This window comes from Patagioenas fasciata, chromosome 12 (genome assembly GCF_037038585.1).
Source record: "Patagioenas fasciata isolate bPatFas1 chromosome 12, bPatFas1.hap1, whole genome shotgun sequence".
In the NCBI taxonomy this organism is placed as follows: domain Eukaryota; kingdom Metazoa; phylum Chordata; class Aves; order Columbiformes; family Columbidae; genus Patagioenas; species Patagioenas fasciata.
The window spans coordinates 17358893-17386400 of record NC_092531.1 but is presented as its reverse complement, the minus strand read 5'-3'; the positions used below and the strand labels follow the sequence as shown (position 1 = coordinate 17386400).

General features: G+C 42.5%; 1 long non-coding RNA gene across 2 annotated transcripts in view; it reads right to left on the bottom strand.

The window, feature by feature from the left end:
• LOC139828947 (uncharacterized) overlaps window positions 1–27508 on the bottom strand; it is a 134910-nt gene that overhangs the window by 84945 nt on the left and 22457 nt on the right. For both annotated transcript variants that reach the window (XR_011741058.1, XR_011741059.1), the window contains 2 exons: window positions 19076–19235; window positions 9–122 (listed from right to left, as the gene is read on the bottom strand). This is a non-coding gene — a long non-coding RNA (uncharacterized lncRNA). The remainder of the gene's footprint in view (window positions 1–8; window positions 123–19075; window positions 19236–27508) is intronic.

The following is a 27508-nucleotide window of genomic DNA, read 5'->3' as shown; positions in this document are numbered from 1 at the left end:
TCTCTTACCAGGCTTTACAGATGATTGTTTCATCTCATTCTTCTGTTTCCAAGAAAGAACTTTCTAAATCCTCAGGCAATATTTGGAGCAGGCAGATTTTTCTTTGAGTGTTCAAGGCTGATCTGATCAATTAAAAAGAAAAAGGTCACAGTACATTTTAAACCAAATACCCCATAGTATAAAATCTCAGAGGTCAGTCTATGTTAGCAAGTAAATGCAAAGAAATAATAACAGGGATTCAGTACAACCCCCTTTCTCATGAGTCCTATGGGGTTTTCTGTATTGTTCTCTCTGTTTAAAGTGTTTAAAATGCAAGGGCAAGGCTGCTGAAGTCCCGGACATGTGAGTTCTGTTCTCTGGCTGGAAATGAAGTGCTGCAGATCACACAGAATTCTTCCAAGCTGTTCTGCCTCCCATCTTTTTTTTCCTTTTTCACTCACAAAAGCTATGAATTCTCTCCAGCCACGGGCTTTCTCCCAGCAGGTGAGGCATCACAGGGCCCCACAGTCTTATCTGAGGCTGTTTGGGCCCAGCTGCAATGTAAACAGTCCTCACCACTGGGACTCCCTTACAAGGTTTGGAGTCTCTCTTCGCAACAGCAAATTCCCAGTGAAGTACAACAGCTTCCTCGAGGTGAGTGTTCCCTAAGGCCTCCGGAATCACAGCTGACATAACGTGAAATTTGCTTCCCCCTTTACCAACTCTAGCTAAATAAACTCATCTTCCGTACAGTAGGACACACTTCATTTTCCTGTCCTTCATTTTCTTCTCCCTCTTGTTGATTCCAAAAGGAGACCACACAGACCAACCATCACAGCCAATTTGATTTCCAATTTTCTGGGTAGCTTTGCAATCACACTCCATTTGTCACCTCAATGCAGTATCGAATTTGCAGCCTGGGTGTGAATGACTTCTGGAATTATCTCCCTTGGACAAGACACCAAAGCAATTCAAAAGCAAGTAAACAGAATACAGAAATACCCCTGAACAGGATTATGTCAGGTTTCTAAATTCTAATCCTGTTACTTCAGCAGCTATCCATTTCTCTTTTCCTTCTTCCCTTCCAGCTCATATTTTCCAACCCAGAACTCAGTTCAGCATCGCCACAACAATCAAATATATTCTGTGAAGTTACTAGGGCTGCATGAACATTTAGAGCTTGGCAACCTGTATTGTAACACCAAAATCTGTTCTTGACAACCACTGACCCCAAAAGCTGATGTGATCAAACACATCCCCGTGAATGAAAGCAGAAGACTGCAATCAGTTTTACCATTTTAAGGAAAATAAATCCTAATCCTATGCCTTTCTGTGATATTCCTCTAATTGCTGTTTCCTTACACATTCAAACATCTACAATTTGGTTCTGTTGTTTGAATGTCGCTTGGAATCAAATCAGTGTAGGGGATACGTCATCTTTCAACCTTTTAGTCCAGCTGTGAACTTTGGGCTTAATCCTTTAGGGCGCCCTTGTCTAGCAGGCTTTAATGTATATTAAATTTCCTAAAAGGAGAGCGAAAGTGGTCAAAGCAAGATAGTGCAAGATTCTGTGTTTCATAAATTAATAAGCATCACCAACTGCATTGCTTGACCCTTTAAACTCTGTGAAATTAATATAAGTAGACAACCAAAGTGCACTTGGCCCCTGAAGAGCCTTGGAAGTTCACTTAGCAATCCAAGTTTCCTTAAACTTTTATAAGCCAGCTTTTAAAGCAAGTCCTTTGTACTTATTACTGGTGACAGTGAGCATTACAACAGCCAATGAACCTTTGCTGACTTCTGACCCCAATATGGTAGAGCACAGTTATCAAGGGAAATATCAGAATCAAAGCCTGTATATTACATTGAGGTCCTGACTCCTGAAAGAGCCCCCTGTAGACTCTTCAGAGTGTGTCAGTGACATAAACAGCTAATATTCTCGGACATCTACTTATGATGTACGAATATTATTGCTTAGTTAAGCACTTTTGGCATAATAACACACCCCCTCCCAATAAAAACTGAAGCCTCTTATGAAGAAAGCTGTGGTTCTCGCAGTTCTCTTGCAAGAAAACAAAATTTGAAGATCTTTTATCTAGCCTGGAAAAACCCTCCACTTGGCAGTGGTGAGTCAAGCAACACTAAGTCTTCCTCTTAACCGATTAATGGATTTAAATTATTAAATGGCATTAGGTAGGCATGGTGAGGAACACACGGTCTCCTCTCAGCGCTCTGTGCTGGCTGAGACCGCCTGGAACAATGAAGAAAATGTGTATCCGCACCTACTGCGTTCTGGCATTAATCTTGCAGTCACTTGTAATACTTGAGTTAGCATCCTGTAGAAATAAGATATCTCACCCTTGCCAGCTGATTATATTTCTCATAATGTAAAAGGTTCCTGCTGAATTATTCAGGTGTTTTTCCCGCTGCTTTAAAAAAAAAATTAAAAAATTAAAAAAGAGAAATGGAAAAGCTAAAGCAGCCAGGTATCTAGGAATAAACAGGCTGACAGGCAGTGGTGCCCAGTATTAGTAATTATTATTGGACTGTAAAGCCCAATTAATGATGATGTTTAAGCCAAACTTTTCAGCAAGTAGGATTCAAAGAACAGACAGGTGATGAGAAATTGCAAGATTATCTGCTGAAGGGCAACAAATTCCTATGGTGTGTAACCCCCCCAGCAGTGAAGTCAGGGAGGGCACGAGCTACCTGTTGTCTCCACCTATTTAGAACATTTGGGTGGAGCTTTTGGGGATATTTAATGACACTGGTTTCCATTTGTTTATCTCATTTGTCTGCCTAGATCTGAACACTGACAGAGACAATACTATCACGGCATGGAGAAAATAAATACACAAATATACATACACATTTTATACATGCACCATACAAAATTGTATATAAGAAATTCAAGCCAAATAGAAAGCAGAACTCAACTGTTAGGAAATAATTGATGCAACTTCTTACCAGAAATACAGATAACAAGAAGCAGCTGGAAAAACGAGGTACTTTCAAGGAATGTGGCTCACAGCTTCCACGCCAAGTGAATGTTAACAGGGACAGTGTGGTGACAGGGTTGCAGTCCCTGCCAGGGAGATGTCTACTCTAAGAACAGGGAAGTTCATTTAGCAGCTCTCTGATTATTAAATATAAATTGGATCAGAAGTGAACCTTGAAATACTTCGGGTCTATTCTGACACATGTTGCTCCAATTCAGATTGTTTGTGAATGTAACCACGCAATGATTATTTAAGATGGAATCACATTAATTGATCATTATCGATAACACAGCTAATTTGAATGTATCTATATAAGCCTATGGACATCTACAGTGGTATTAGTGGTTTAATTGCATGGATTAATACTGAAGGAAATGAAAATATATTAAAATAAATCCCATGTGCTGACTGGCCACAGAGTCTCAGGGGCCACCCTAGAGCAGCATAAGCAAGCAAACAACATTAGAGAAAACAATTTCTACATTCAGGACTCCTTCATTTGAAAACAAATCACTCCTGGGCCTGCCAGTTGCTGCCTTTCCTCAGAGCTCTGTCTTGCTTGTCAGGAGGAAATGTCCACATGGGACAGAACATGGCATTTTTTAATGGAGGTGACAAAAGAGGTCTGCGTTCCCTTCCAAGGAAGGAAAATCAACTTTGTAAATCCCAAATCTTCAACACTAACATCCGATGGCAGCTCTGGTAAATGCTCATTTAGCACTGGTAGATAGGATCTGCATAGGAAAGACAGACTGGAACTCCTCGCTAGCTCTCTCGTCAAGAAAACCATCTGTGCAACTCTGTCTGGAGTAGAGACTGATCTCTCCCAACTATGAATGTTGCTTTCCTTACTTGGAACAGTCCAGCACTGGAGAACCTACAGGAGAGCTTGGAGATGGGATATTAATTTGTTTTCCACCTTTCCCCAGGAGATTGCCAGGCTTACAGGCTGATGAATGAGCCCTGTCTGCCCAGCTCCTGTATTCCTTCGGGCCTGTGACCCGTCTTTAGGTTTTGGTTCCTTGGATCAGAAAAGTTTGCTGTGTCTGGGGGAGTCCCAGAACTGCCATCCAAGTCACTAAGGTCTTCTGCAGACCACGTCTCATCAGCCAGCTGGAAAAGAAAAGCTCCTTTTATCAAATCCCCTGAGGCTAACACATATTGAAAATAATCTGTTCTTAGCACTTTTAGAGGCAGGGTTTCAAATGATGAATGAAGAAGAATATTCTCTGTCACAAGGTTTTCTTTGTTTTTCAAGTCCTTAGAGTGAGTTTGTGATCTTTGAAACTCTGGTACTAAAAGCACCGTCATTTTCCACTAAACTTGCCACTGTTGCCTTATGCGAAGGGCTGACTGCACCTTGCAAAAGAAAAGTACACGTGAATTTGTTATCCTGGAAGTCTATGGTTAGAGCATTTCCATAACTAATGCAATTAACCTGAGGTGAAGATGTACATTTTCTTTCTTTCTTTAGACAGCGTCTACTACCAAATGCTGCAATCCTGACTGTTCATTAATGCTCCTGCCATACAAGGGGCTTTTATAATAATGGGAAACAGCCAAGGTATGTCCACCTCCATTGAGTGGTTCTCTGGTTTGTTTTAAATTGCTGATGCATTTTCTCTTTCAAGTCTGGACGATTTTACTTTTTTAAAGTTTTGGGGTGGCTTTTCTTTTTTTTTTTCCTTTTTCAGTTTAGCAAATTTCCAACTGCTTTTAGTTATTTCGCAGGAAGAATAGAATCAAGCTGTGAAATGTAATTAAAATTTTTATAGTTTCCAGTTTCTAGGCAAATTTTCTTACATACAAAAATATTAAAATGGAAACATGAAAATGGGTTTTGATCAAGTGCTCAAAAATTTTCAGTGGCTAAAAAAATGCCAGCATGGTACTAACAGCTTCAGAGTTCTCCAAATTTTTAGCAGAAGCCAGTACAAATTTTATGAAACAACAAACCCTTTTCGGACAATTTTATCAGTGAAGCTTATAAAGAAAAAGCTAACAGAAAATGTGTAGGAAAAATGCTCTAGCGAGACTAACGACTAAACCCACAAATACTGTACTTGGATCAGAAAATTCTATTTCCACAATGAATATTAATTTCAAGGACACAACTTAGCAACTACAACCAGCTTTAAACACGTTGGCTGTTGTACATTACATTGTACAAACAAGTTCTAATGAGAAGAAATATCGCTGGTCCAGTCCCACGAAAACAGCGCAGCTTCAGCTTCCCTGGTGTGAGGTGGAAACGACCTGGGGGAAACCCAGGGGATTCTTTTCCGGCAGGTAAGGGAAAGATTAAAATGGGAAAAATTGGGACTGGACCTTAATATGTCCCTAACCATTGAAATTAAAGCAAAAGAGACACACAGGTGATATTGTTGAGGGGTTAAAACTTCAAGCAGCACAAAAAGGTCACAAAAACATGTAATTAATCCAATTCTGCCCAGGCTGGCATTCACCCCAGTGCTCCCTTTGGGCTACTGACGCTGCAGCAAATTCAAATATTGAGTTAGTCCCCCAAAGAACTCCCTCATAAAAGAACACAGACCAAACACGCTCTGCATCCCCCACAAAGGAAGGAGACTTTTCCACAGCTCCAGAAATATTCATGTGACAGTTTCTCCTTCCTTGGCTACAGCTCTGGTAATTGATCTGCTCTATTATTTTTGCGCTGTTCTTTCTCTCTTACATTTAAATATGTCCTTCATATTTCTGGAGCTTTTTTTCCCACCAGCCTGTATCTCCCCTGTTACATTATTTTTTATCTCTCTCCTCTATTCTTCAAGTGTGAAAAGGGTGCTCTGTTCTCTAATATTCATTTTTCTTTTTTTATTCTCCAAGTACTTTCTTTCCCATCTGTAACAGCCCCTAATATGCACCTCCATTCGATTTTACTTACCCAGCTTGAAACCCTCTCATTCTAATTACCTTTTCAGTTTTCTTCTATTTCTCCCTTGAGATGTCTCAATTAGTGTACTTTTTCTTACCGGCTGTCACCTCTGAGCTACAAGGTGGGTCTAACTCCAACTTAAACCATGCAGAAAATAAATGAGGAGCCGTTCTTGGCGGCCCTGCTGAACGTGGTGTTACTTTACAAACTAGTGCACCTTTAATAGATGATAAATGGGCAGAAAAGTGGCCTTGTTAATGCAGTAGCCCTTGATTTGGTTGCCATGCCGTGTCCTTTCATTACTCAAAGATACAGGAAAGGCAACCTGTGCTAAGTCCTGGGTGAGGGACTTCCATACAAAGAGACTGAGTAGAGGCTAATTAACATAGTTCTGGTCAAAACCTGAAATTAACTCTTGTCTTTAAAGACCAAAGCTAAAAATGTCATTTGTCTTGCCCATAATTATGTTTAGATGTAATTATGGTAGCAGAATAACAGCAAGCAAAATGAGTCTGGGAGTGGGCTTTTCTGCCCTTTCTATCTCTAGCAGAACTCTAAATTCTATTTCTGTCAAAGGGAACTGGATAAAAATGCAGGTGACATCCACCGTACATCACTTCGATTGAAACTGGCACCGTCATATTGAAGTTCACACAGAGCTTTCAGAACCTGAGGAGTAAATTCTCTTTCCACATGACTCCCATATAACAGGTAAAAGATCACGGTCCCCACCGCAGCTCATCTGGGGAGATGTGTGCCCAGCTGATTAAAGTGCCAGGCTTGGATGTCCCCAGGAACATGTCCTGCCACATCCACATGTCCCAGGTCCTTTCAAATGACTCAAGACATTTACAGGGCATGGAGAGTAGCCAAAACAGAAAAACACCCAAAAGTATGGCACCTTTTTGAAAGTCTGACTGTGTTATCAAAGGTGAATTCCAAAAGAGCTGTGACTTTCCAGTACTCCGGAAAACTTCCAGAACATGGGGCTCCTGTCCTCAAAAATTTATTTGTTTTTTCCCAACTGTATCAGTTATCGCTCTCCCTATACATGTTGCCTCACATACCTCTTTAGACCCTCACAGCTACTGCATTACTACTAATACCTTTACAAGTGGTGAAAATATCTTTAGGATATCTGCCAGTATCACCCGACAGAAATGACCACCAAAGCCCATCTGGAAAAGCTGCCTCTTCTCATAATATTTTTGCAATCTTCATGAGATTTTCTTGCAAAATTTTGCAATGATTTGTTTAAACACAAAAAAAGCTTAAGAGTTGTATGTTACTCTGAGACCTCTTACATTCAAACTCTCTTCAGGGTCCTGTTAACTGAGACTCATCTGTAACTGGGTGGAACTCTGGAGCTGCAAACTGTGCAATACTTCCATTTATGTTGCCTTCACTGATGTGACAGTGTACATCTCTCAATTCATAAGAGCAAAGGCACTTCTCTGGAGCACACACAGCCTCGCTTGTATTCCCAAGGGAAGTGCAAAGCATGCAGAGTACAAAACAGAAAACCCTATTGTGACCGAAGTGATCTACAGACAGCAAATAACCCTGAAACTAAACCATAACCTGCTCATCCCCGGCACAGCACAGAACTGGCAGAAGCAAAGACGTGATCCGAAAATAAGAAGGTTTTGATTTCATAGCTAGCTGTCAGTCATCAGGGGCACGTGTGACACTCTTCTGATCTGCCACCATTCCACGCTGCACCAGGAGGTGACTACTGTGGAACCCCTGCTAGGAGATGACTATGTCAGTAGGTCCACGTGGCCCAAACCACTACCAGGAGATTCACCACTGTCTAGCCATGTCAGCCCAGGACTGGAAAGCAGAATTTCTTTACATGGTGAACAGTGCGTCAGGTTCTGAGGTGGCTTGCATCTAGTTACTGAAGTATTTCTTCCCCATCTTCATCGCCCTGAGGTTTGGTGTGGCTGGACCCACCAGCCAGTGTAGATATGTCATAGAGAAACTTGTTTTACAATCTCACCACACTTGAGAGACCAAACTGGAAGAGATCTTAGAGGCCCCAACGCCTTTTGCCATGGAATAAAACTGTTTCACTGCAAATTGGTAGCTTGCGCAGGAATGACTGATCTTTTCCTCTCGGTGTGGGAAGATCACCAGATGCTGTGATGTTTCAACAGGGCCCAGCTCTGCAGACACCGCCAAAGCCCTTTCTCCTTGGATATCAGCAGGTCTGTGTCAGTAAGGCCATTCCACTGGTCGTGGCACCTAGATCCACAGTTCCCTAATCATACCACACATATCACTGCATAAAGTTACCCCAAGGTGACTCATGCCATGAAAGGGCTCAAATTCTTTCCATCCATATTGTTGGGACACAACTGATACCAACTCTTGTCCCTGAGCTCACAGGATCACAGTATTCTTTTCCTTAACATCACCGACACAGCTAAAATGGTCAAATACTTTTACTGAAGCCCTCAGCTCCTGCTGAAGACAAAGGTGGAGGGTGAAGGAGAAGGTAGAGGCAGAGGTCGCAGTTTGTGCTCAGCATCCAGCAGGATAAAACCCATCAATGCTGCTTGGATTCCAGTGGTTCATTTAAGGGAAGGAACCCTTTTCCTCTAAGGAAATCTTGAGTCAGCAGGAACCCATTTGTTACAACTGCTTCCCTATTTCTACTGCTTTTTGAGAAAATCTTGGTCATTGCAGAGCAGCACAAACCAACACAGACAACTCTAAAATGTCTTACATGGCAGCTCCAAGTGCTTACAGTTTATGTACAGCCATGGAGCCAGCATGATAAGATCTAATTACCAAGCGAATTAGTAAAAAAACAGCTGCAAGGTTTGCAGAAATGTCTGGAAGTGCAGAGTAAATGGCCACAATTGATAGAGTTATTGCACAGGCATCCTGAGGGCACAGTCTGCAGCGCCTGAGTCCCGACCAAAATCACTGTCAACAGTTGTTGTTTTCTCCATTCTGTTAAATGAAAAGAGCATGAAAATGATCCTGCAAACAGCCATTTAATATTCTCATGCACATGAACTTCAATTAGCAGCAGCAGCAACAACAAATGCTGCTGTAAGGTGTTCATGGTTAATCAATTCAATTGATCAGTGTTTATTAAATAAAAACCTGCTCTTTAAACAGTTCTTCTCTAAGTGACATGTTTTGGGGCTTGTTTTTTTCTTTTTTTTTTCCTGTTTTTTTTTTTTCTTGCTTGCTTGCTTTTTTAAACATGCTGCTAGGAAAACCAGCAGACCAATTAAAGCTTTTAATTTAAACCCAAGCTAAGCAAAATGCTAGCAACCCCGAGTGCCTTTACAAAAGCATTAGCTTAAAAGAGGTTTGATTCAGCCTAGCCACTCCCTGGAAAAGCTACACCGAATCTGATTCGTTCCTATTTTAAAGGTTTTCAAGCCATGTTAGCAACAGCCAGCGTATTTATCTGTGTAAGAGACAGTCATGACCAGGTCAGCTCAGGATATCAGGAAGTGGGCCGTTGATAATGCAGATTAGGGGCACGCCTTATTCACATCAGCACTGTAGCATTGATCACCCCTATTCTGCGCTGTTAGAGAGTAGATTGGAAATCAATGAATTCCAGGCTGGAGAGATGCTGCAGATAACAGAAATCCTCTATAGCCAGTTATCTCCCTACAAGGAATAACGATCTTGCACAGAATTGAATGCTTTAAATGTATGAAGAATATACCCTACATTACAAGTTCAGTGGAAGATTGATACCAGGCCAGGTAAGAGCCTGGTGTATCCCCAGCCCTGAGAGAACTCGAGCACTCGAACACTGCCCCAAGAACTTCCACATAAGGTGTTCAAGTCCTCCTTGTCCTTCGGCTGCTCCAAACGGCGCAGAAGGGAGAAGCAGGGGAGTGTTGACACACAAAAATAACCTTGTGGGATTTAATTAAGACTACTGAACCTGTGTCACTTTTAATTTATGGCACATTTGAACCCCTGTGCCTCCAGAGGGAGAAAACGAAGGCATTTCCAGTACATTAGCTGACTTCAATAGCAAAGTCAAATCTGACGTCTTGTGACCCTCGAGTGAATGAAGACTAAGGAGTCCCTGTTACCCCAATTATTTCTGACTAGATTTGTGAGATGTTTGCACTGTTACGGAATCCAGCCACAACCAGGTACCTGCTCTAACGGGGGAATCGCAAAACCTCTTTATGCCACTAAACCTTTGTGAGAGCATTAGAAACCTCCACCAAAATTCGGTCATTAATGGCATGTTGCATGGAGAAGAAGGGATGTGGGGAATAGTCCTTTCCCTGCTAGCAAACACCTGGAGCTGGGAGAAGGCTTACAAATAAAGCTGTGCAAATAACCAGTTTTGCCTTTTATGGCCAAAGTGAAAAAATTAATTTAACAAAAATACTTCAGGTCAACTGAAATCTTTTGGTCAGTCTCCTATCAGGTGTTTCACCTTTGATTCTCTAGGAGACTGGGGGAAAGCCGAGAACATGCTTTATTTATTGGTCAAAATGGGGCAAGTTCTGCAACAGAAAATGCTGAAAATATTTTTTAAGCTATTTTTCTTATTCTTTGTCTTTCAACCAGAACTAATCGTTAACTATGCAACCAACTTCCAGGTAGGTTCACCTGACCCAAGATTATCTGTCTCTTCAGGGGTAGGAGAAAAAAAATCATTGAAATCTTTCACTCAGAATAACTTCTATAGAAGTACGTCAGGGAACTGAAAAGCCGAGGTACTTGTTTTTTTGAGTGGCCAGAGTATATGAGTTCAATCAAATAATATTAAAATTAAAACTTTTCACCAAGATGAGACAGATGTCTTGCATGACTGACCAGCCTTGAAACCAATAACAATGCCAGTGAGGCTGAAAGCTGCAGCAGCAGCCTCTCCAGTCTGACCTGTTTGAGAGAAAAGGGATTATTAGGGAATAAAATTAAATCCTTTTGATATAGGTTCCACAGCCAGTGAGTTTAGCACGCAGATGTCTAGTGACTGTGCTAAATCCATCTTTACCCCTAGGCTTGCTCGGCAGCATCAGCTAAATGAATTCCTGACCACACTGATAAAACAGCTGACAGTTGTGCGGAGGAGGAGGGAGGCAGGTAGATCCACTCCGAAAGACGCTGCAGGGAACGCTGCCCAGACCAGCGCTCACAAAGATGTCCCCAGTGTGTGCCTGAAACACCAGCCTTGCTCTGGGTGCTCTTACCAACACCCCACTTAACGCTGTGGGTTTTTTTTTTCCCCGGAGGCAACTGGCACCCTGACGTTGGGCAGAATCAACACCACATCAAAGCCGCATCAAAGTGTTTCATAATTAGCTACAAATTCTGCTTGTAGTTCAGCAATTTATACAGATTAGCAGCCGCTGACCTTCCCCAGGCCCCCCCTAAACGCCGGTCCCCCCATCCTTGATCACAGAGTGACCTCTAGTGTTACCAGCAGCGCCGCTCCCGCCGGCCCGAGACCGCTCATTGCCACCAGGCCCCCCAAAAGGCACCGGCTCCCCCTGGCATCCTCCCTCCCTGCAGGCACCGGCCTCCCCCCGCCACAGCTGGGGTTTTCTCCTTATTTTATTTATTTCTTGGAGAAGGGCGCAGGGAGTGCCCTCAAACCCCTAGAAGCGGTTTGGCTTCCCTCCTGCTCCAGCGCAACACGTCTCTGAGCATATTTGTGTTTTGTGTTCCTGCGACAGTCTGAAAAGCTAATCTCTCATGCTGCGCAGAGCCTCTGAGATAATGCACAGGGTCCAAGGGCTGTGACCAGCTTCCCAGCTGGGTTAAACTGGTATTTTCCCACTGATGGTACTGGAGTCCTGCATATTTAAGCCAGATGTTGTCATACCTCCTAGAGGCTTTTCCAGCTGTGCTGCTCTTTGCACCACAGCAAGAGAGAAGTACCCCAAAGCTGTTGACCTCGGTCCTTCCTGTGTCCTCTGCTTTCTCACGTGTGAAAGCGTCTGCTGCTCTTACTAATTGGCACATGGAAGTTTTAATGAATTTTAAACCCCTGATGAATGTTAGTGTGGAAAGGTAAAAGAGGGAGAATCGAGCAAACATAGGTTTGAACATATTTTCTACAGAGTCCAGGTGTCTGCAAGCCACTAAACAGATCCGTTGTTCAACAGGATACTAACCCAGTGCCATCCTCCAAAGACTACTTACTTCTACATCTTTCCAACTCCAATCTGGAAACCCAGGACCTTTAGTACACTGCCAGGAGGGTACAGACACGTGGAGCCTGGCTTTAGATTTGAGTCTGGATGAGCACACTCAAACCAAAGCAACCCTACCTGAGATCTGAAGGTCATTTAATCACACTGCATGGTAACAAATGCTGGAAGTGAACATCATTTGTCAGGCACCTTCTAACAATCATTCCTGCAGCAAGAGATTTTCTTTTTCCCCACAGCTTCCTTTGGGCTGGGGGTTCCAGCTCTGATCAGAAGAGAAAGAAATATTTTTGAGTCTTCCTTCTTATCCGTCACCATCCCCAGTAACCGTATATATCAGATATCCATGGAGAAGGGTCAAACCTACACTGCAGACAAACCCTCCAGATCTTACCAGTAGGGTCATAAATACAACACAGCACAACATAACATAAGCAAAGTTCAGTTAGGTCTTACCAAGTTGACCAGAAGATGGTTTTTAAAGTCCACTTCAGACTGCTGCCAGTTCAGGTACCTGAAGAGCTAGAAATCCCGTGTGCTCCAGAGGTGCAAGTCTAGCAGAAGATCTCCATCACCTTTTAGTGATGTGCAGTAAGATTTTACCTCTGCAGTCACATGATGTTCACATGTCTTCCCTAAAAGCGACAGCCTGGACTAGCAAAAATTGAACAAGTTCTAAGTGAGGTACTATGGCAGAGCTGCGTTAGCTGAACTTCAATGCTGGTGGGTCCCTTTCCTTCGTGAAAATTAAAATTAAAGGACAAGAAAAGCTACTAGAGAGGGGCTATGGGGGTGCACATAGCAGCTGAAAGGCAAAAGACAAATGGGAATGGGAAAGATCAGTATAAGAGTGGGAGTACAAAGGTACAAAAAGCTCACAGTAGAAGAGAAAAGAGCTGGAGAGCAGTGGTCAGAATGTTGCCAAACTGGCTTTTACTGTGACCATATAATCTATAACTTCAGTTTTCCTTATAATGAAAATTAATGCAAGTATTTTGACATGGATGGAGGACTGAGATAAGCAGATTTTCACAGCTGTATTGTAGTCAGGTTTATGGGTGCTTCTTTGGCACTTCTGATTCCTCTGTGCTTTTAGCTACTTCCTTTACTCGCTTTTTTTTCACCCTCATCTATAAGCACAACTGAGAGCACTCTGAGCTCTGACCATCTACTTCAATTCACGGGCAGGCTTCCACCCTCCACAGACCAACAACAGCCTGTGATACACACCTCTTCCCCCCGATCATGGAATAAAGACTGCCTAAGATTTAATAAACAAAATAAACCAAAACATTTAATTTAAAACCCTCATACAATGTCTTTTAACCCACACAAGAGTTGAAGAGACAAGCGCCTATTTAAGTAGGGGAGGCTAAAAAGTCCACTATAGCTGACACAGTGGCTTTTCCAGACAAAATGAAGACATGAACTGGAACAGCGTGAACGACAGGGTTGGCATTCCTTGCAGGCCATGATTATCACTTATCAAATTACCCATGAGCAGAGCAAGCCAAGTGGAGCAGCACATCGCACTGACACACACTGAACCAAGGCCTGCAGGAAGCTTCAGAACTCACTGTCCTCAGCTGGGAGGAAGAAACGTTGTAGATTAGGCATGAGAGAGTGAGTCTGTGTTCAAAATTACCTGTTCTCATCTCAGAATCATAAAAGACAGAAATGGAAGCCACTGCTTAGGAAAAAACAAAACAAAACAAACTGATAACATACAGTGATGGGGAATACAGTAAAAGAAGGGGTAAGGAAGTGGCAGTCTGGAATACACCTGGATTTTGTTTGGTTCGGTGTTCTCAAGGACTGGCCCAATAGTCCTTGGAGTCATCAGAGTGGTCTCCATCAGTGAGCATTAACAGACAACCAGTCTGACGGACCTGTCTCCAGTACCATGGCACCGGGAAGAAATCTCAGCTGAAAGAGAAGGCAGGTTTGATGACGGCTGAAATTAAGGCTTGTTCGACACAAGACACTGAGTTCAAATAGGAGGGAGAAAAATTCAAGGACGCCTGTAGGCTCTCTGACAAGATATAGATTCTAGAAAACAGTGCAAATAATCTGCATGCACTTCCAAAGGGAAATGGACCTTAAACATGAGCTTCCACAGAGTGATAATCCAGAGTTATTTCTGATTGATATCTCCTCCTGTAGACAAACACTCACTTGTTATAAGTGAAACACAGTGTATTGACAGGAATAAACTGTAGAATTCAGATAAGTTTGTTAGGGCTAAGAGAAGTGTAAATCTCAAAGATAAAATTAGGGAAAGTTTCTAGGTGTAACTTGTTGAGGAGTCAAGGGAGAAAGCTAAAATCAAACACCACCAGACAGACAACTATCAGTAACCCAAACAACAAAGAGAGGTACAAAAGGCCAGAGAAATAGCAGCCCAGATGGTGGTCATGCGAAAAAGCACATTCCACAGATTGCAAAGCACTTAACTTATTTATGATTACATGAGACAAAGAAGGATGGCAAAGTTAAAAACGAAACGTGCTTGGACCTCCCATAGTCATGACAGGCACATGTCAGTTGTGCTCCTCTACAATTTTGACCTGTTGTTTCTTGATTTCTCTTTACAGTAAAATACCTTTTGATGTTCTAGATATGTCTAAAAAGGAAGGGGGGGGGGGGGAAGAAAGAAAGAAAAAGGATAAAAAAGTCACACAACTCATAAGATGATAATTTACAATATTGCATATTGAAGTATTGCAGGAAAGGTGACTTTGCTGAGAGACAGGAATTCTAGAAAATGTTACACTGGACAACAGCTACTTGCCACAGATCTCCCCAAGAAAAAGACTAACGTTGTTGTGATGAGTGAAGTGATAATTCTGCAGCTTCTCCCAGTACTGCCTGAGCATCAGAGCCCTAACAAGAGAGAAGAATAACCATGTCAGGAATATTTCTCCTCTTTGTCTTCATTAATTTACATTTTTGGCTGCACACCCCAGAGGTGTGCAGCAGAGAGGAATGTGCAGGCTCAAAAGGGCTCAGCTGGAATCGCAGCCCAGTTCTGCCATAAAATGACTCAAACTTCATTAAATAAAATAAACCTGTTGTAGCCCAAGGATTGAATGACTTGCAGTTTGCCTCGCTCCTGGGTTAACAGAGCAAAGTTGACACATTGATAGAACACTCAAGAGGACAATGGGGTGCGCTGAATTCAAATGAGTCTTCACAGTCGATAGGACTGTACCAGGTACTTCATACACAGTCTGCTGCTTGGACAAAGGGAAGAGAATAGAGCTAAGAAGAAAGCAAAAATGTAAAAATCTGTAATTGCACACTGACAGAGGTTTGTCACAGAAAACAGAGGATCTTCAGACCATGAAGTGACTATAAACTAGAGAAGACCATAAATTCCACAACTGAGTCTAGATTAAGAGAACCTTCTGATTTAGACAAGTGTGAGCACAAATCAGCTCATTATTAAAAAAAAAAAAAAAAAAAACAGTCCAGATATCGCAATGGTATATCATCAGAAATTCTAAAACAGAGCCCATATACTACACCCAACCTAGGGCACACACACGGGACAACTACATCGTGTAGCAAATCAATGACCACCAGAACGCATGAGCTGCCTTGGGGACATCCACATGCTCAGTTCACAGCTCAGCTGCAAATCACGCTACACAGGAGATGTCAGGCATCAAGCACACAGAGCTGACGATGTGAAGCTGTGACACCTCTCAAGAGTATGCGAGGTGGAGCCTGTCCATGAGATCCTACTGCCCATCTGCTGGAGGTTTCTACTTGGAGAGCAACCTTGTAAGAGCTACTGTTCCAGGAGTGCTGCCAGACATCTAGAAATCAGAATATACAGTGGATGGCCTGCTAAACCCAGAGCCTTCTGCCAAAAGAAATAAGGAACCCTCTCCAAATCTTGATTTTGCTTCCAAATCAGTCAGGCCAACACTCAAGAAAGGGACTTAGGCTTTGAGCAATCCAGCACAAGCCTAAGCCAGGGCCCATGTTGTCTGTGCACTATTGGCGAGGACTTGCTGGGGAGACACAAGAGCCAGCTCAATAGGGAATGCCAAGGAAAAGCACGTCTGAAACCTGGCCTCGTAGCATGCTCAGACATTGGTCTTCTGCCAATATTTAGGCACCTCTGCAGAACTGTAATCAGGCTTGAAGCTGATTCCTACCATCAGCAAACAGGCAGGTGGGGCTGTGACCACAGAGGGGATTACAGGGTGACTGCATTGCCAAGACCAAGGGGCAGAGCTCACGGGAGGTTGAATCGGCTTTCAGGAGGTACTGGGGAAAAGACTAGTCCATCGTGGCACAAATTATGTACAGAAGGGCAGGAAAGAGATTGTGGAAGGAAAATTTACGCTCTGGGGAAGGAAACTGCAGACAATTAATGTACTCTGAAAACACTTCCAGTAGCCCCATGCAGAACTGGAAAGAGAGGCAGAAAAGCCAAGGTTTAATACCTGACTGAGAAGATGGTTGAAAGAGGGACAGACGTCTCTGACTGATCGCACAATAGTCTTATGGGTGCTTCAAATCAAGAAGGTTGTGAGCAGGATTTTAAACTGGAGAGCAGAGAAAAGCAAACAAGTGCAGAGGCACAAAGAGCTTTGGCCAACGCTTCTTGAAGGAGGAAGCCATGGAAATGATGCATCTTCACACAGCAGGGGATGGAACAAGTCAGACAGAAGGACAGAAAACAGAGTAGGTGCCATTTGAGTAAAGTATTATGAAAACCAAAACAATGATACAAAATGCCAGGAATCTAGTAAGTGAGTAAACCGAATGTCTTCATTAGGTTAGGACATCAACTAAATGTATATTTCAGAAACTTGGAGGACAGAAGACAACCTGTGAGATTCTGCCTATGTACAGCCACTCCATTCATGCATAAATCAGATAAATATGGGGTGATTTCCAGTGTGTACAAGAGGAGATATTCTGGGAGAAATGCCCAATGGTTAATATTTATTCCATGCTAGATGCATCAGCAGTGTTCTGGCAGAAGTGCTAAGGCACAAAACTGGAGTTTGTGCCTGGGTGCACTCAGGATCCCCCCTGGGAGATGCTGCCACCTTCATCTACCATTGGGCGATGTTCAGCACGCACAGTTCATCACTGCTGAATACAACACACTTTTCATGCTCTCAGGAGAACAAAGCCCAAATGCAATAGTGCTTTGAGCTGGAGAAGAGACTCTGACAGGTTTGGAAAGATTTAATTCCATAAAACAGAAAGAATACACTAGGTAACAAGTCAACATACCAAGGTGGGCAACATACTATTGTAAGGTTCAATCGGTCAGCAGGCAGTCTGTCCCAGGAGATAGGAAGCAATACTTTAAATGGTGACTGACACAGGGAACTGAGAGTCTACAAGTTTACACCTCTGCACAGGTTTGTCCACATGTTGACAAGAAAAACTGTCATTTTTGCAGGAGTTTCTCCACTTTGTTCCCTCAGCTTCTGAATTCCTTTCTGTCCCATGCTCCCACCGTTTGGAATCACGCTGTCCCTGGTTGGTTCCTCTGGGATGAGATGTTGCAAACTCTGCATTATCAGCCCTGATAACCAGCCCTGGCACCTGTGCCGTGAGCTGGGACTGGTCTGTGTCTCAGCGGTGTGGAACTGAGGAGTGATAACCTGCCCTCTGTTGGGACACCTCATCTTTCTTCTGTGTTTAAAATTGCAGAGTGACAGGCTTTAATGGGACTCCTGTGGGGTCATCTAGTTCTTCCACCTGGCCCAAGCAGGACCTACATCACTACAGAGAAACTAATTATCGGGAGAAAATATTCTGAGAGAAGAAAAGCAATTACTTAAACACCACTTCATTCTAATGCCAATCAGCTTTCAGTTTGTATCTGTATCAGTGTGGGGGTGTTTAACGGCATTGTGCAATTCCTAGAGTAATTTCAGGAACAAATTGTACCAGAGCCACAGAAAGAGAGAGATCCCTAGGAGGTATTTGGGTAACATAATCAATTCATACAGAGAGAGCGGGTGTGTGAGTATGCATGTGAGTACAAAAAAAGCACATGTACACATACACCCACACATCACGCTGGGATGCTGCAGAATCCCACAGACATCAGGAGTACAAAACCCAGCCTTTTGCATGCATTATTTCTGAAATCTCTCAAGCCCTCCTGCTTCACAAAACTGAATTATTTAAAACCAACATGGAGAAGCAGGAGTGCACTTTAAAGAGGAGGGAAAAAAAATAAATAAAACCACAACAACAACATTACCTGTATCTGAGCAAATCAGATTTTGTTTCATACTCAATTGCTCACAAAGAAAGTTTATAACCCTGATTTGACCTCACCCAGCACTGCAATTTTCCAGCTCACAGGGTGACAAAGTTACGCTGAAACATATATCTGAATACACCGACAGCAGTTTGACCCTGGCTTGAGTTAAACTGATTTTTATATCAGAAGACAACAATCATTTTTTGTGTCGTCAGGAGTAATGCGGGGGGACAACAGCGCGAGGAATGTCACAACACGGGGTGCTACAGATTGGAAAAAGTGGCTCCTTGATGGGGTCCCCTGGTCTCTGGTGTGCCCCTGGTAAAATGATCTAAGTGATTCTGGCTCATTGCCACAAGCCCTCTCCTCTGCTGTATGTGCAGAGAAATGTGTCACAGCATTATGAACATGTCACTGGCACTGTTAGCAGCGCAGAGATAAAACCTCACTCATCTCTAGTGCAGCAAGTAGGAAAGCGTATAATTCCTTTAATTATTAAGCATAAGTGAGCTATCCTCAGTTTCCCAAAGCCAGTTTCAACTGGATTGTGCCCTGCAGATTCATCTCTCATGGGCTGATGTTGCAGAACTTCAAAAATATTTTGCTCTCTTTCTCTAGCTCTTTCTCACTTGTTTTTTGGTGTTTTTATTTTCCTCCCTTGAACTTCCAAGCCCTCTAGATCCAAGGACAGCCAGCGCCACCAGTGAGCTCTGCGCAAAGCTGGCAGCCATCCTGTCCCATCCTCCCACCAAGCTCGGCGCTCCCAGGAAGGGTTTGTTAAACCTCCTGCACCTCTCACCTGGGTTGGATGCTGGCACAGCACGGCTGCAGTAAGCAGGGATGTATTGTGTCGCTGAGGAAGCCATTGCTCAACAACAATTACTCCAGCAAACACATCTACGTGGGTACATCGGCTCCTGCAGCCCAGGCTGGAGACCCAGAAGGAGCCAGGGGAGGATCTGTGAAATGAAAAGGACAAGATCTGAGTTTTGGCTGAAAGACCCTCTAAAGTTTTCAACGCAGCATAATGCTCCTGTCTTATGCCCTGGGCTGCCACTTGCAAAGATTTGTCCTTTTCTCCACCACTCGCTCCTCTGAGCTGTTTGTCCACCATGAATGGACCCACTCACTCATTTGGAGGTCAGAGGAATAGCATGTAATGGAGAACAGCCAGATTCAAAATAAAGAGGAAACCCAAATTAATCCTTGGAGTAGAGGCCAGCCTAAATCTTGATCTTTGAATAATGAATCATATTATGTCAACTACACCAAAAGAAACGTGAGTATTCAGGGCTCTGGTTTTGCATTTCTGACTGGGTGTAAAACCCTGTGTTCCTTCCAGATCACATGTTGCCATCTGTCTCTGCTTCTCACCAACTCCATTTGGCCACATGCCTCTATTTAGGGCATATGGATTAATCAGCCAGTAAAGAGGAACATTACCTGACGTTTTCTTTTCCCAGTATTCTTTTTGTGTTTCCTGAAGGTAACCAAACTTGACCTTCTCCCTCCTCTGCTAAATATGGCCCTGAGTTTGAACTAAATCCAAGACCAGGGTAGTTCAAATTGTAGGTCTGCTTCAATTTTACTGATGCTTCTTTGGGGGTACCTTGAAAACTGGGCATGGGATACCAAAAGAACAGGTAGAGGAGAAACAGCTGCAATCCTGGTAGTATGACACAAGGGAGCCTCTATTTTAGGAGAGAGAACTATGGAAAAAGTGAAGGAACAAACTCATCAACATCCATGGCCTGGGTTATATACAGCAGGTGAAGTAGGTATTGATTCAAGTAAATGTGGTGCAGCTGGGCCACTGAGAAAAATCACACCTAGAAGACAGAGAAACACCCTGTATCTAGGTAGACATGTATGTTCAGATTCCAAAATTTAGCTCAAGGTCATCTAAGTACAGAGTACAGACATAGTAACAGCTATGCTGGTTTATGCAGCTTTGAATGACAGTTGAATCCAAGAAATTTCAGCAGCTCAGATCAGATCTTATATACTGCATAACTTCCCCGTGGCAGGGCTTTCCTCCTACTCACCTCTGGGCCATTAACCATCTTGGAAAGATAAAGCTGAGTCCAAGACACAGAGAAACTCCCTACCAACCCCATCCTGTCCATGCAGCCCTCCAGCATCTCCTCGCACACCCTGTCCCTCTTGACTCCTTTGCTGCCTGGTTTTGCTCTGTGCCTGCCCTGTGCCAGTGCCTCCCCTGCCAGGCTGGACACCATGCGTCTGGTCCCTATCGCTCGAGGCTGCAGGGGAGTGCTGTGGGCACAGAAAAGCCGTGGGGTGGGTTTGTACCTGATCACTGTCAACTTGCATCAGCTCACCACTGAGTTATCTGCCACCACAAACCATCCTCGGAGAGCCCTGCACATCTTCACTGCCAGCTGCCAGCCACGGCACAGTTTCTATTTACCAGTGCAACATACAGCCAGATCAGGAACCTAGTTTGTTAAATCCCAGCATTGCACCAAGCCTCTCCATGGCTTGGACTAAACCGACACAGGCACATCCCTTTTGCTATTCTTTTCTGCGCTTCTCTGCATATATTGAACAGGGGAGGTGACAAGAAAGATTAACACAGTGTCTGTACTGGATTTTTTCACTCTCTCAGTTTGTGATGAGAGAAGGTGGAAGGCAGATGCTTAACCCCCAGCAGGAACACACCACTGAAATGAGCTTTGCAACCTCCTCTTCCTTGCCAGTTTTCCTGTGAGGATCCTCCAGGCAATCTGCATGGAGCAGGCTCTGGCTCACCTGCAATCACTTGCATCTGTGAGATCAGCTGTTTGGTGGCATCTCATTGCTGTGATGGGCTGGAGCTGCTTCATCTCAGCTCCTGCTGAGTTCTGAGGTCAGCAGCAGTTGTGAGTGTCTGCTACACAGGGAAGCAAAATGCTGCTCTGCGAGCAGCAGGGTCTCACAGCCCTTGCTCAGATGAGAATACAGCTGGACATGTAAGTCAGGGGTGCATGGCTATTACCAGAGGTAAGATTTTACCTGCATGAAAGGCAGATACTCCTCCTTCCCATCTCCTGCTTAGCTAGAAACCACATTCCCCTCTAAGTAGTGCTTATACCTACAGCTTTTCACTGCCTTCTAATTACGTTCATAGCTAGATCCACCCAGCTCAGCTTCCTGCTCCATGCTGTGCTGCTTCTGCTGAACCCCACTGAACATTAACTATGTTGTACAGGGTTGAAGAAAGACTGTTGGAAAGCCTCTTACATATCATGGATACTACTTGCAAGAGAAGAAACAAAGTGAGGACTAAAATCAGCCTTCAGGATTTCAATCAGCGCACAGACCAGAAAGACTCATACTCAACTTTTGGACTCTAGAATGGTTTTCTTTGCTGCCAAAAAGCTTTTTAAAGCCTTTTATGGGGAGTTGAGAAAAAAAAGAGGTACAGTGCCCCACTATTTTTTTCAAGAGGAGAACTGTGCTTCAAGATATTTCTTTGTATTTCCGAGCCAAGGCACACCTGCCTTTTATTGATCAACTGGAAGAAAGCCAACATGCTCCCGCAGAGCAAACCCCCACCAGAGCAGCAGGATGCTCCATCAAACACTGGTCACCTACCCCTTGTCGTGTGTCCTGTGTTTGTCACTAGCCAGATCAATCCCATGCTGTTCAGCACATTTTAGGAACCCAGGCTAATAAATCATTTAAGCACCTCTCACTTCACAGATGGTAAGCGCAGTTCAATGAAGGTAATTATAAAAAAAAATTACTTCTGGAGCAAAAAAATCAAAACATGGGAATATCTATCTAATAGAAGAGGTCTGCAAAGAGATTTGGGAGTTCTAATAATTCTGAGGAGCAGGTTAAAGGTCTGAGAGTCTGACAGTAGGTTTTCCCTCTGATTGACTGAATCGATCCTGTCTTCATGTAACAGCTCTGGGCCCCTGTATCTACGAGATTTCAGGTCCTGAAAACAGTGCTGAGGAAAAACCTATACCCAGCCTCCTTCTCTCACTATAATGTGTTCTTTTTTTTCTTTTTGCAAACACAATATCCATCACTAAGAAGACAAGATGATAGAAAGGTGCAGGTCCTGTAGGGAGCAGGGAGAATACTAAGGCAAGACCAAACTCTGGTAACTTTGGCAGATTCAAAGTGAACTCCCAAATTTCCATTTGATTTTTGTTCTTGGACTTCAACATGACATGCTGTGAATGTGTCATTTCAGCCTATCACTTACAACGACCTTTCTAACGTGCCAGAATAAAACTCCTTAGTTCTTAGATGATACATAAAAAGAGGTTTTTCTCAGCCAGCATCACTGACGATACACTTACAAATGCTCAAACCACTCTCTCCAGCTAAGAGGCCACAGCAACTGAAGTCGTTTTTGTCCAGGCATTGAGGCCACAGCTACTACCGGCTCTGGGACACATATCCAAGGGAGAGAAGTGAGACAAGACTGGAGTAAGCAGTCTTTCTGAAGCATCTTTCATTCCAGGAGAAGCTGAGAGATCTGTGATTGTTCAGGCCCCTGTCCTGACCCTTCATCTCTGTTCTGCTTCATGCCACTGACTTCTGACTGTCTGTATCTCTCAGTTCCAGCTTCAGATCTAAGCACAGAAATGGGCTGGTTCCTATTGTCCAGTGTTCTTTATGTAGCAAAGCTAGTTCAGCCAAACTTGGGGTTCTTACAGAATCAGTGCTTCCAGTACTACTGAGATATAGAACCAAACACTTAAGTCTTAGTTTTATTTATATGTAGCATGGCAAAAACTAATTCAGCAACAGCAAGATCCCTCTAGAATTCAAAACAAATCTGAAACAAAGATCTGAAGTTACCTGATTATCATTGTCTTTCTTTCCCTTCTCACCTCAGTGAAAGATAAACTCACATCCCTCAAGGAATTCACAGTTATTCCTCCAACACCACCTACTTTTCCATTAAGCTATACACCCAATTTTAAGAAACCCACTAATTTAAAAAACAATCACATAAGGCCATCACATAAAGCCTTCAGAGTTTAGGGTATTTATGTGATCCTCTTACTATCTAGTAAGTTGTGATCATCTTGATCTAAAGACATTATGTTGACTGACCCAAGGGTAAAGCTTTGTTTACAAAGCACTAGGTAAACATAAGTGGCTGTGTCTCCTCCTTACAGCTTCCAGAACAAATAACACTTTTTTAATTGCAATTAAAATTGGAGGAGCATGACATTTAGTGATGCATTCTAAGTGACCTTAAATTGTTATGTAAAGTAAGATGAACAGGCCAAATGTGAAGTATGACTCCAGGAACTGTTAGGAGATTAGAGATATGAATAAATAAATGTCGTGAATGAATACCTTCCTTGGATTTCAGGACTTCAGCTGAATCTCAATAGCAGCCAATCACAAAACCCTTTCTATTATGAAGAGTCCTAACAGCAGTTTAAAACATGCAATAGAGCTACAAAAGAGAAGAGTTAAGGTGAGGACATTTTTGGTGAAATCTGTCACTGTGCAGAAGGCAGGAAGAATTAGCTATATCCCCAAGACCTTGGAACTGCTATTCTTTATTTTACTCCCTCTTAGAAACTCAAGAGATTTTACCTAAGATTCATCCCTGGCATTTGATTATGCAGCCAAACTGAAACACTAAAGTTTTGAGAGCTATCTAAAATGAGTGAGCATAAGTTTTGTGATTGCATAAGTGCCTGAAACTTTCCTGTTTTGTTTCACTAAAGTCATCATCTAAACTAGTGTATAAACTGGATAGCCCTGAACTCTTATTCCCTCTCCTACTTCAACAACAACTTCCATTTAATTAGCACCTTATCATGCTGAGACATCTCAAGGCACTTTATGAAAGATGTGCAGTCACATAATCTGCAGTGCCAAGGTAACAAATGAAACTAAGAAAGAAAAAAACAAGGAAAGCCTCAATTTAGATTTATAGAGCAAAAGAGTAGCAAAGGACAAACTGGCTTGGATTCTCAGTAGGCATTTATCAGTGACTGGGTTCTGTTCTCCATCTGCTGATGCTCTAGTCCACTAACTTCACAGGAAAAGTTTCTTCTCATACCTTAGTAATGTTTCATATTTCCACACTTTAGAAATTTTTTAAAGGTAACTAAGAAATAAAATCCAGAAACAAAGTTTATATAGCTGACTGGTAACTCCTTAATCCCCTCTAAATGCAGCTGCACAAAACTGTATCTGTAGAACTAAAAATTATAATAAAAATAATTTAGCATTGCTTGCATTGCTTCTATTTAAAGTCTTGCCTGTGGTCAAGAATTAACATTTGTCACATCTCACAATAAGGTGTCCACACAAACCCAGATCCTGTGCAGCTTTCTAAGTGAGGCCAATACTGGAAATTAAACCCATCAAATGAGAAATTAAATGCTTGTCCAATCTGGATTTCTCCTGATCATCCAAATGGATACTAGAGATCGCATGACACAACTCTGGTGTTTTGACCAATATCCCCTACAGGGCTTTGTTATGTCCTAGGCTATGAATAACCGTAATGCAGAAGCTGATTTCCTCTATATTAACATCATTAATCTGGATCATGGGGCACATCCTGATGTTCCTACTCAGATTCTGTTCAGGTGAAATGCCCAGTAAATGTTGAAGATTTCCCTTTGCCCTTACCCAATGAATTATCTTACTAAAAGTCCCATTTCTGGAGGCTGTTACAGTCAGAACATTTTCAAGCACCATCTCCAGCAGGAAGGCAGCTCAAGCTGACAGAAAACTAAGGTTTAAACCGAGGAGTCCACTCAAGCTTGTCAGTTGGGCCAAACTGCTACTAGAAACTCTGATAAGGAAATAAATAGATAATTTTTAAAATCACATTTCAAATGCCTTCTCTCATAAAATTCTTTGCTAGGCATTGACATCACCGCATTTTATAGAATTATTTATTATATGTTGCATCCAGCTATGTTAATAAAAGGGATGTCCAACATACTAAATTCACGTCAAAAGTAAATGGTAACTTTAAGGAAATCTTTTTCTAAGGGTAAAATGCAATTTTAATGACATCAAAGCACAGATTCATAAGATCATGTGGTCCAGTACGATGAAAAAAAAAAAAAAGAAAATCAAGAGCTCCAGCATCTTCCTGATGTACAACAACAAACCAAATAAATTATGCATTTGAAAAAGAAAACAAAAACAAACAAACAAACAAAACCACACAAACACACAAACAACCAGAAGGACAGAGAGCAGAAAATGAAAAATGCAGTCTAATCTCACTATTTTTAGTCAGGTTTAGTGAGCACAAACCACTGGAATAGATTCCAAGGCAACATGGAAATAACAGTTAAAAAGCAATGAATAAGAATCTCTGTGCTTTAAATATACAAATTATGTATAAAATGACATAAAAAATATACAAAAAGGCCAGAACAAGTTACATTTTCACCAGAGCTTCACTGATGTTAATGGAAAAACTGTGATTTTGAACTCTGATTTCCCCTCTCTTTGAAGCTTCTGATAATAAGTAAAAGCTTGCGGTTTGTTGCTGTAGGAAAAAACATCCTTGCATACAATTTCACATTATTCCTTTTTCTGTCTCGGCTTCTGCGATGTCACTCAACCTAGAATGTATTTCAGTTCAGGAAGATCTACTGGCCTGTCAACTTTCAAAAGATCCATCAAGCCATTTTTGGAACACACTGGGGTGCGGACAGGGGAAACCAAATTTGAAGGACTTGTCAATGCTTATAGTAATTTATGAAGTGCATGGAAAGTGCCTTTGACAGTAAGAAACTACTTGACATGAAACTACTTCGGTACTACGTGATACGCTAAACTAAACCGGGATGCCCAGCTTCTCACCAGCGTCCTACCAGGGGGCTGTGCAATGCATTGCCCTCATTTGTACCTAATTTATGCCATCTCTGTAAGAAGATGGCAGGAATCGTAACTGTGGAAAGCCTGCCAGCATCAGTCAGTAGAATAGTCTCATGGAAAGGTAAAAGTCATCCTCACTTTCACCCTCTACAGAAGACACACAATGTCCTACTTTATTTAAGTACTGCTCAGGTTACAGTAGCACACAGAAGTACCAACAACAGAGGTTGTCCTGTTAAATTTGGCACCACACAGACATGTAACGTGGTAGGGGAGTTGTGAAGCCTTGAGACATTATGCTCTAATCACCCAAGATGACACAAGAAGTGTTTCTGTTCCCCATTTTGAAAGTCAAGAACCGGGAGTACTCAAAACATCTGGCAAAGGTGGGAGTTGAGCCCAAGTCTCCCAAGTGCCTTAATTATAATTTGAATTAAGTAGGACTAAAACATCACACATCACAACAAATACTGGCAGGGTAAATAAAGTCTACAGAAATAAAGAAGGAGTAGGACTGGCTAAAAGTTTTCCATGTTGTCTGGAACTAGAAGAGCTCTGTGGAGATTTGGGGTTTAATAAAATAAAGGTTTGATAGAAGTGTCCTTTCTCTGGAAAAAATGGTATGGACAACATCACAAATAAATAGCCTCTGTTTCTGATAAATAGCCAGTCACAACATTGTGTTTCACAAAGCCTCTGCAGAGTACTCGTTGCTTTATTACTGCTATTATTTCTACAGAAATAGGTTTGCACGAGTATTGTCATGGAGTGGCCTCATCTTCGCCAAGTTTTTTAGGTCAGAAATTAATATATGGCAGAGATGTCCCAGCAAGGATTGCTGGGCAAGTCAGTGAAGTGATGTGGTGGAAATACAAGGTGAGGGTTCCTCAAAAGATACAGGCAAATAAAAGCCAACGTGTAAGCAACAACCGAGCAACTTAGAGCTGCTCTGGGGAGATAATTGGGAGCGGTGGGCTCTGAGGAAGCAGATGTCCTTGTGAGCAGGCACAGACTGAAAAGGACAGTGGAATACAGTGTTTTGGGGACTTACACCTCACAGAGCTTTTAATAATAGGCAACATTTTAGCACAACGCTTAGAACATTTAGAACAAATGAGACAGCAGACACGTTTTCCACTCATGCTGAGACTGAAGAATGTTTGAGGAAACTGAAACACCTCCAAGCCCGCTGAAGTGGAAAAGGCGTTACAAGTGGCTGCTATAACTCAATACAAGTATTATCCAGGTAGCACCGAAAATAATTGAGAAGAGTCAAGATCAGGTGGCTCACAGAGAAGCCTAAATCACCCATTTGTGGATTATTTCCCAAACACAACTGAGGCTGGAAAAAATGTCATCTGTGAGAAAGAGTCAGAGATTCCTTTTGTAAGCTCAGCGGCAT